The sequence below is a fragment of the Panthera leo genome, chromosome A3, assembly GCF_018350215.1.
Source record: "Panthera leo isolate Ple1 chromosome A3, P.leo_Ple1_pat1.1, whole genome shotgun sequence".
Taxonomy (NCBI): domain Eukaryota; kingdom Metazoa; phylum Chordata; class Mammalia; order Carnivora; family Felidae; genus Panthera; species Panthera leo.
This window is the reverse complement of record NC_056681.1, coordinates 5,517,917-5,528,409: the sequence shown is the minus strand read 5'-3', so window position 1 is coordinate 5,528,409 and position 10,493 is coordinate 5,517,917.

Sequence of the window (10,493 nt, the reverse complement as noted above, 5' to 3'; positions counted from 1 at the left end):
TTGTATATATAGACCACATCTTCTTTCTCCATTCATCCATCGATGGACATTTGGGCTCTTTCCATACTTTGGCTACTGTTGATCGTGCTGCTATAAACATGGGGGTGCATGCGCCCCTTCGAAACGGCACACCTGTATCCCTTGGATAAATGCCTAGTAGTGCAATTGCTGGGTCAAGGTAATTTTAACTCTAAAGATTGTCTTTGACCCAAATATCAGTGGCTTACACAATGCGGATGCTTCTTTCTTTCTCCCATAACAGTAGGGTAGGCGGTCCCGGTTTGGCGTGGCAACCATGGTGTTGGGTCTCTGGCCTCGCTATCTTGTTGTTCTGCCCTCTGTGGCCTCCATTCCCAGGTTGGCCTCATGATCTAGGATGGCTGCTGAAGCTCCAGCCATCACATTTGCATTCCTTCCAGCAGGAAAGAAGAAAAAGAAGAAGGATAAGTATCTTAAGTTGCACACACGTGAAACTGACATCCCGTTAGTACCATGGCCCAGCAAGGAAGGCAAGGAGAGATGGTGCTTTTTCTGGGTCACAATGCACTGAGCTAAAATTGGGGGGGGGGGGTTATGATTTCAAAATAGGAGACAACAGGTATTGGAGGAAAGCAAGCTGTCCCTGCCATTTCGAGGCTCTGTTGTTCCCCCAAGGAAGGAGCTTGGATACTCCCTCTGCGCCTGTAGGTATGGCCACTCACAAAAGCCTATCTACTGAGCAGACTCGAGGCTGAGTTCAAGGGCAATCTGCACATTTTCAGAGCCTCCTGTGCAGTGCGGAAGGCAAACCAGGAGAGGAAGGGAATAGGTGCCTCCCTCCTCTGCGTGGGAAGGGCCCCAGAGGCCACAGGAGTTCCAAGATGGGGCCACTGCATGCCGGAGCCCAAATCTCTTTTTGCCTTGGAAAGCACATTCCTTTTTCATGGTTTGTGTTTTTCTGGAAACTATTAGAACTCTCCGCCCAAACCAGATGATAATTACATGTTACTGATCTCCAGTCTTTAAAATTTCTCTCTCTCTCTCTTTTAAGAGATATTTTTACTGCACATTGTGTTGGCAAAACCCAGTCTCCCTTCTACCAGGCAGCTTGGATGTTATTTTCACATTTTCGCTGTGACTTCGCCTCGGGGGAGGGAGTGGAAAGGTCCGAAGGCACCAAATGTGGGTAATGATGCGACTTCGGTCGGGGGCAAAGGCCGGAGATCCAGAGGTGGCCAGGGCAGACAGGGACTGCACACGGTTACAGGCGCTATGAGCAGAGGCTGCGGACCAGACCAGGGGAAGCCGTTCTGTCAAAGGCAGTGGGTTCTCCGTGGCACCCCCCGTCCGGATCGGCCTTGACTCTGTTCGCCGCCCTTCAGGGCAGAGCTCAGTGGGTTTCTATTTATCGTCTGCGCCCACCGGAGCTGGACAGACCTGGGGCTCGGGCTCTGGCACCCCTACCTTCTAGAGGAGGGCCTGGGGCAAGTCGCTACTCTTTCCCGGCCTCAGTTTCTCCTGCTGGAAAAGGGGATCAAAGCAGCAACTACCTTTCTGAGGTTATTGCCGAAGTTCGATTACTTCAGTCACACATCCGGGCCTCCCGGAGCTCTGGGCGCATGGTACGAGCTCCGTAAACAGAAGCCACTCATATCATCATTCTGTGATCCCCAGCTGTCCTTCTCTGCCCTGACAGAGCTGTCCCCATTTCTTCTGGTCTTTCAGCAACTAATGCTTTGTGCTTTCTTCACCCCAGCCCTGGAGCTGGGGCCCACGGTGGGGGAGGAAGAAGGCCTCCCCTCGCTGGTTCCTGGATCTGCTTCTCGCTCCAGCCGTAGAAGAGGCCACACTGCCCAATTCAAGATTGACGAGTGGCTCAGGCCGAGTCCAGGGTATCCCACCTTTCCCAGCTGTGCTGGTCAGGAAGGTGAGCCAGGGTGGAGTGGGGGGGGGTGGGGCAGGCAGGGGCCGGGGGCATCAATGGCCGTGGTAGAAACTTGAGATTTTTCGCTGGGAACAAAGAAAAGGCCACTGGGAGATTTTCCTCCAAGGTGAGTTGGGGAAAGGTAGCCGTGGTGCTTGAGGAAGGTTGGCGAGCGACGGACAAGGGGAGGGAGGTGAGGCCACGACCAGGCTGTTCTCGCTTCCTCCCCACCCCCACCTCTCTGCAGAAAGCCCTTCCCGACATCCCAACAAGTGTACTGGAATGAATTCACATCTAACGTTTATTTTGATAATCAAAAGAGATTTCGATGATGTGACTACCAAAATTATTTGCCTACAAGTAATTCATTAATTACAGTTGGCCATGATTTCTTCACTGGGCGTCCAGTGTTCTTGGGATTTCTGGCAACATGAGAAGATTTCACCTATAAATTCGTTTCAAATATAATGAAGCGTAATGACATTTTTATGATGAGTAGAGGAAGCGATTAATGAGCTGGACGTAACGCTAGGTTTCCTGGACATTTAATTAAACATTTATGGATCCTGACCTTGCAGTGTGTGGCCCTTCCCTTCCCCCACCCCATATTTTGGGGCTCAAACATGTTCAAAGGCTCTTGAAACATCCATAGGCCTGAGATGCTGAGACTTCTATGCCCAGAAAGTATGATGGGGGAATTGCAGAGACGCACATCATAGGGGCAGGAGTCCTGCCCTTCTGGGACTTGTGGCCCCTCCTGGGTTGTGGATGGGGGTGTGGCGAGGGGGACAGGGGTTGCGTCGAGAATAGAACAGTTTTACATGTTAATGTGTAACTTTTTATTAAAAATTTTTTAAATGTTTATTTATTTATTTATTTGAGACAGAGAGAGAGAGAGCGCGAGCACGTGAGCAGGGGAGGAGCAGAGAGAGAGAGAAGGAGACACAGAATCGGAAGCAGACTCCAGGCTCTGAGCTGTCAGCAGAGTCTGATGCGGGTCTTGAACCCACAAACCGTGAGATCATGACCCGAGCCGAAGTCGGACGCTTCACCGACTGAGCCACCCAGGCGCCCCTCTTTCTTTTTTGAGAAAGGATTTCCTGTTCCAAGACTTGACCTAATGAACAACAAGGGTTTGAACTGTGCAGATCCACTTATACCCAGATTTCTTTTTGGTAAATGCGATCCAGTACGGTAAATCTGTTGTCTCTTTCTTGTGATTTTCTCTGGAACATTCTCTTTTCTCAACTTACTTTGTTGTAAGGATGCAGTATATAATACTATACACAAACAAACGTGTCTGTTTAACATACAAAACATGTTAACTGACTGTTCATGGTATCAGTAAGCCTTCTGGTCACTAGTTCTGGTGGGTTTTTGTGGGTTTTTTTGAAGTTTATTTATTTATTTTGAGAGACAAAGTGCGAGTGGAGGAGGAGCAGAGAGAGAGAATCCCAAGCAAGCTCTGTACTGTCAGCACAGAGGCCGACACAGGGCTCGGACCCACAAACTGAGATCATGACCTGAGCCAAAATCAAGAGTTGGACGTTTAACCCACTGAGCCACCCAGGCACCCTGGTCACTGGTTATGTTTTTAGGGAGTCAGAGCTATACATGAATTTTTTTAAACGTTTATTTTTGAGAGAGAGAGAGAGAGAGCGAGAGCACAAGTAGGGGAGGGGCAGAGGGAGAGAGAGACAGAAAATCTGAAGCAGGCTCCAGGCTCTGAACTGTCAGCACAGAGCCCGGTGCGGGGCTCGAACTCGCGGAACCGCGAGATGGTGACCTGAGCTGAGGTCAGGTGTTTAACCGACTGAACCACCCAGGTGCCCCTATACATGGATTTTTGATTTCACAGGATGTTTGGTGCCTCCAACCCCCGTGTTGTTCAGGGTTCGACCGTATTTACTTAGATCTTGCTAGAGACCCCATTTCCATTATTTCACTGAACCCTTGGCAATCCTGCAAGGGAGGGGTAAGTAATATTAAACCTGCATTTTACAGACAAGACAGAGAGATTACTGAGTAAAGCGGTCAAGATCACAGAGCTCGTGAGTGGTTCAGATGGAGCTCCAGCCCAGACCGGCAGGCTCTAGAATCTAAGCTCTTGGCAGTTATTTCCAGCGCTGTGAGCAGGTATGTGGCCGTAGGGCTGTGAGGGGTAAGGAGCATTCCTTTCTCTGCTAAACATTTGCGCCCCCGAGCATGACTCATGGAGCCTATCAGAGACAGGAGAGTTGATACTTGATTGTTTTGCAAGCTTGCTTTAACCGGGGGTGCCTCGATCAGTTGCCTATAACCAGTTCAGCGGCTATAACAAAACAGCACAGACCGGAGGGCTTCAACAACACTGTTCTGGAGGCTGGGAAGTCCAAGGTCGAGGCGCCCGGCGACACAACATCCGGTGAGACCCGCTTCCTAGCTCCCAGAGGGCCGTCTTCCGGCTGCGCCCTCAGGTGGCGACAGAGGGGGCCCAGGAAACCCTGTGACTGTTCTGAGGGCGCTAATCCACCCTCGTGACTCCCGTAGACCCTAGTCACCTCCCAAAGGCCCCGCCTCCTAACACCGTCCTGTTGGGTGCATAGGGTGTCAGGGCACAGATTTAGGGGGCACAAACATCCGGGCCGTACCGGGGCCCATGCGAGCAGAGCACTGGGCCAAGCGCTCAGAGGCACGGAAACCCGCCAAGTTCGAAGACAGTCTAACACTTAAGGTTTTTTTTTTTTTTTTTGCATGAACAGTTTTTATGCCGATTCCACGTCGAAATGCTATTTTGGATACATGGGCTTAAAAAAAAGACTTGGTGTCTGCGTGTCCACAACTGAACAGGCGCCCACGGCCCTGCACACACGTGCGCGGGCGCGCGAGCCCCTCTGGGCCTTCTGCTCGGCGAACCCTTTTCCCTCCTTTGCTGACTTCCACTTTCCGGTGGAAGGAGATACCAGGAGATACCAGCAAATACTGGGAGGCGGTGGGGAGGGGGGCCAGGGGAAGGACGGCGCCCGATCAGGGCTGTGCCACCAGGCAGGTGACGTCAGTGCGCTCCTGGTGCCCAGTGCCTCAAGCTCGCTGGAAACACTGGGAGCATGCAGAGTACCGTCCGTGGTGATCCCCCCCCCGCCCCCCCCCGCCTGAGGGTCAAGGAGCTGGGGTGTTTGTCCCCTAGTCGCATCCCCGGGAGAGGCCGCTCCCATAGCATCCATTCCCCGGCACCTCTGGTGCGCGGCGTGACGGGCCGAGAAGCTTTCAGAAGCCAGAGAAAGCCTCAGACGGCAGAACTCCAGTGAACCGGCTGGAGGGTGGGCCCGTGTGGACAGAAAGGGAAAGGGCCAGGGGGACACGGGGGAGGCATCGATGACACGGACCACGGTTCTCTGCACAAGTTACTCCTCTTGGAAACAGAAGCCCGAAGGGTTAACTAGCTGGAAAGGGACGGGGGGGGGGGGGGGGGGGATTTGAATCCAGATCAAATGGCCACAGGTTCCCTACGCTTTGCTCCCCTCCTCTGCGTCTGCCCATGGCTGCAAACAGCAGGCAGGAGTCTAACGAAGTCCATGCATTTTAAAAATTCATCTTTAAACTTGTTCACTCAATTGAGTTGGATGCTTTTAAAGACAAATTTAATTATTTTGAGTTCAATAAAAGCCTTTTAATAAGATGAACATCATGATTTCAGGCCTCCACTTTCAAGGCTATCAGTCATGCAAGGTGGGGACAGAGAGGGAGGGAGGGAAGAGGGGGCGAGGGCACGGGGAGAGGGGCACACGCACCCCGGGAAGGGGGGGGGGGGGGGAGAACGGGCCGGGGCGGGGGCAGGGGGTGGGTGGGGGAGAGGGGGCGGGTATTTATTTTAAAAATGTATTCGCACATTTAAATCCATCACTTGTTCCAAATTATTTGTGAAGCTTATAATGTTTTGTTTTATTTTTAGCCGCAGTTCTTTTCCTTCGGTACAACTGTACAAAGTGTTAAAGAAAACGCGATGCCGCTTTGGCACGGGCTTCCTGTGTGTTCTGTCTCCCCTGTTGGCGCGCCCAGCCTTCCTCGCTGCGAACGTTCCGTCTATGCCTGCGACTGAGACAGGAAGCCAGACACACATGCTGAAATAATTTCAACAAATATCAACTCAAAACCAACTTGAAGCAGCCGAAAAAGGCAGGGCTGGTTGGGGCTGCGTCCCCCCGCCTCGCCTGGTGCCGAGCTGACCGCACGGGCTGCGCGACGCTCATCCAAAGCCTTCTTCCTTGAGGGTCCGTGCATTCGCCTGTCCGGCGACCCGGCAGCTGCTGGTTCCGGCCGCCTGGGCACCCTGGCACCCAGACCCCCCCCCCCATCTTGGGCGAAATCACCCCAGTTTTCCTCCGGACGGCGCTCGCTCTCCCTCCTCCGCGCAGGTGGAGTGCAGAGAGCCGGCCCCGCCTCCAGGGCGTGTGACTGAAACCTGGCCAATCAGAGCATGCTTTCCGTGGCCAATCAGAGCAAGGCAGAGGGGCTGCACCGATTGGCTCGGCTTGGGGCACATGATCGCAGCCAGGCCAATGGGATCCAGTTCTGGGACTTTGGCTGGAAGAATTAGAAAGGAATTTCTTCCCACTTGATTCAGAGCAGTGAGAAAAGGAGCCTGGGGAGAAGCCGGGTACCGGGAGGGGAGAACCTACTTGAAAGGGACATCAGTAAGGGGGAGCGCCCTTTGATGGTGGAGACAGACATCTTCCTAACGTCACAGTGTGCACGTCTGGATCTGGCGGCAAATAATCTCGCCCCGCTCTCCCTGGCGCTTTTGGGTTACAAGAGTCAACGATTCCCTCTTCTGCTAAAGCCAGCCTGAGTCGGGTTTGGCTCACTTATTAGAGAAAGAATTAACGGATTCCAAGGCAGCGCTCTGCCGGGCCGTACAGGGGCCCTGCTAAGTCTCCTCCTGGACTTTGCCCACGCAGGCACCTGGTTCGCTCTCTCCCCTCCTTCCCCCGCTGACATCTCCGGGCTTGAAGTCCAGCCTCCCCTCACCCTAACAGCACACTCTCCTGCCCTCACCGGATGGCGCTGTGGTGCCAGTCCGTCTCTAGAACCAGAAGGTGGGTTCCTTGAGGTCAGAGGTTGGGCCTTGTGTGCTGGCACCCCCGAGCAGCACCCAGCATGCGGCTGTGCTAAAAAAAAAAAAAAAAAAAAAAAGTCAGATGATTGAGAGATGAGACCTCCCCAAACAAGCAGCCAATTTCAGTCAAGAACTTGGCACAGGGCTTTCACCCAGTAGGTAGTAGGCATTCTGATCTCTACCTTTATTCTGGACCGATTCAGCTCTATCTGCTTGAGCTGAAGGCAAGGTGTGGGGAGGGTGTCCTTTTCGTTTAGAACCCGAGACGCCCTTCTCAACCAGCTCACAGGCTCTGCCCTCACCCCCTTCTGCAGACGAGGTGACTGAGGGCCGGCAAGGAGAGTGACCGCTAATGAGAGGACTCAGGCCCCGGAGGCAGGCTGGGGCACACACAACACCTTGGTGTCCCTCTACCATACAATACCGAAGAGTAGAGAGCTTTTGGGGGTTTTTTTCCTCAAAAAAAAATTTATTTTATTTATTTATTTTTATTTTTTGTAATCTGAGGTTTTCCTCCACCACAGAAAGGAAACAAGTAAGATAGATGTATGCCCCAAGCTCTGCCCTGACTGTAGGGCTCTGTGCTCCAGAAGCTTACAGAACCCTGGGGTTGAGGCCCGAACAACGGTCATCCCTGGGGAGTCAACAGTTTGGGCTGATTTTTAAAAAACCTTGACCATCTGGTCAAGGTTAAAGATGGCTGTATTTAGAGAAAGAAACACGAGTTTCTGTGAGGGGCACTGTGGGTAGCTCACTCAGACTCCCTGCGATCCCTTTTAAGGTCCTGTCTCCCCTTCTCTGGCTTCCACGTGTTTCTAATGGTCTAATGGTCGGTATCTGGGAACATCCCCTCAGGGCCGCCCCGGGGCTTGTGAAACGCCTCACCAAAGAGCCAGGAGCATCTGAGAGCCTACCTCTCATCCGGAAGCAACTTACCCCCTAGAGGTCCCCACAGGTCCCTTTGGGACCTTTGGGATCAGGCTGAGACGGACTGTGTCCAAAACCGTCCCCACCTTGCTTTGTTTCTCCTCCTTCTCGGTCTTCTTCCCAATCCCCTTAACCGTCTCCCCTAGGAGCGCCCCTGACCCATCCCCTAGCACAAACCCATGCCTCAGGGTTTACCTCTGGAAGGGACCCACCTCAGGTAGTTTCTTTCTTGCAGACCTTATCAGAGCTTTTGGCACGCTACAGAGAAGGATGATGTTCTAAGAGGGAGGAAAAGTAGCCAGTGTCTTGCAAACTCTTTCCGCCCCAATTAACAAAAGCGGTGGGCTAATTGTAACCCCTTTTATTACAACCCCCTGCCTGAGCTGGTGTCTTCACCGGGCTCCCCGGAGGCTGCCTGAACTGGAACAGAGGTCCAAGAGATGGCTCAAGGGCCCACAGAAGTTCAGCGGGCTCTCCCGCACCCCACTAAATGGGCCCTGGGACTGTTGCCCAGGGCGGTGAAGGGCGTGGGGGCGGGGGGTAGGTGAATGTGACCAAAGAAGTCAGAAAGCCTCATTCCAAAGAATTGTAAAATTTATTGTATAAGTATTGCAGCTTTTCAGAAAGTCATCATTGCCACTAATGATTATTGATACACAAGAAGCGATTTCATCAGGCCTGTGGATTGGCATCCAAATACAGAGTCTCACGTGGCAGCAACGTGGGCGCCGCACCCAGCGTGCCACGGGGAATTTACATGAGTTTAACTTGAACAGAACTCGGGAAACAGGGCTGCAAAGGAGAGCGGTTTCAACGCCAAGAACGCAACGTAAAAGCGTGCCATCAGCACACCGCCGTGGAGTCGGGCAGGCAAACGAGAAGGCGTGTCCTTCTGGGCTCTATAGTACAGCAAAATTCGAAGCGCGGCTTCCAGGACAAACAAAACAAAACGACACGACCCGCGCGTAGTTTTCCTGATCGCTGGGATGTCGTATGGATCTGGAAGCTGTGTGGGCACGTAGGGAACAATTTCTGAAACATACCATTCACAGAGGAGACAAGGACAGGGGACAGACTCGGTTCTGGCCCTGGCCTGGTGTTCACTAGACGTGGGGGGCGAGGGGAGTCTCGGCTCCTTGCAAAGAACACTTTGTGGGGGACACGGGTGGCTCTTAGGGCCCCTGCCAAGTCGGCCTGCGGAGACCCGGGCTTTATGGGGGGGGGGGGGGGGGGGGAATGCTCTTCCTCGGGAGGAAATGTGGTTGAGAAGCAGGGAAACGAGGACAAGAGAAAGCCCCACCCGGTCCCCCTCCAACCAGCCACTGCCAAGGACCCCAAACTTTTTACTGGCAAAAGGGGGCCTCCCGAGGGGTGCTCAGAGCCTTTTCAGCGACAAGGGCATGGCGGCCAGCATCTGGAGGGAACGAGTGCACCCCCAGAGACCAAGAGCTTAGCGCTAGCAGTAGTTTCCAGAAACAACCCCCCCCTCCGGTTTTCTCGGGATGCCCCCCGACTTCCCCCGGCCTCTCTGCCGAGAGCCTCTGCAAGGGGCCTGTGCTGGGCACGAAACCCCGGGGCCCTGCGGCCCAGCGGTCCCGGGATGTGATCGCGGAGACACGCTCTGCCCTCAAGCCCGCTGAGGTCAGGAGGCCACACTCCTGCTTCCTCCCACACAGACCACACCGCCAGGCAACAGGATCCACACCGAGACCGGGGCCACGCCTGGGCCCGACGTTGCCCGGGCAGACGAGGTCGGCGTCCGGGCTCACAACGCGCCCGGGAGTCGGCACAGGACTGGACCCAGTAGGTGACAAGAAGGAGGGGCAGGAGGGGGTCGCCTGGCTGGGCCAGGCGCCTCCACGGTGGAGGGCGGGCGGGACCGGGTACCGAGAGGGCTATGGGGGTGTTCGAGAAGCAGCCGCAGCCCTCGAGTGGAAAGGCCAGTCCCGGGGGGGTGACTGAGACACTGCCCAGGGATGCCCCCCAACCGGTGATGAGAGGACACTGCTTCCTCAGTAAGGCACTAGGGAGACTGACTCTTCACGGAAAGGAAAGATACAGCTTAAAAAATTTTTGTTTTGTTTTGTTTTGTTTTAAATCTATAAACGTGTCCCTGTACCTTTTAGGACAAATTACACCGAGTTCTCAGCACGACTTGCGAAAGGCATCCTCTCTGCGAGAGGAGCGAAGTTTAGGCCGAGGACCCCACGGAGAGGCAGCTTTTTACTGTCAAAGTACAAGAACCTTCTGCCAGGCTGGTCAGCAGTGAACGCCCAGAGTCCGCGTTTATCTGTTGGTCACCACGCTCTTAAAATGTGTATATAAATAGAGTTCAAATGGTCAGAACTTCAAAACTGTTCTCAGGTGTTTAAGTAATAAAAAAGTTGCTTAGAAACGAGTTATTGCCCATATGCCTTCTCTTGTGTTAGTCTGACAGTTAGCATTCTTCCAGAAGGAAAAGACAGCTCGGGGAGGAAGGGACTGGGGGGGGGGGGGGGGGCGGGTCACCCCCTGGAATGTGAACCAGTAGATCCCAAGGGGCGGCCCCCCCCCCCCCCCCCGCTGGCC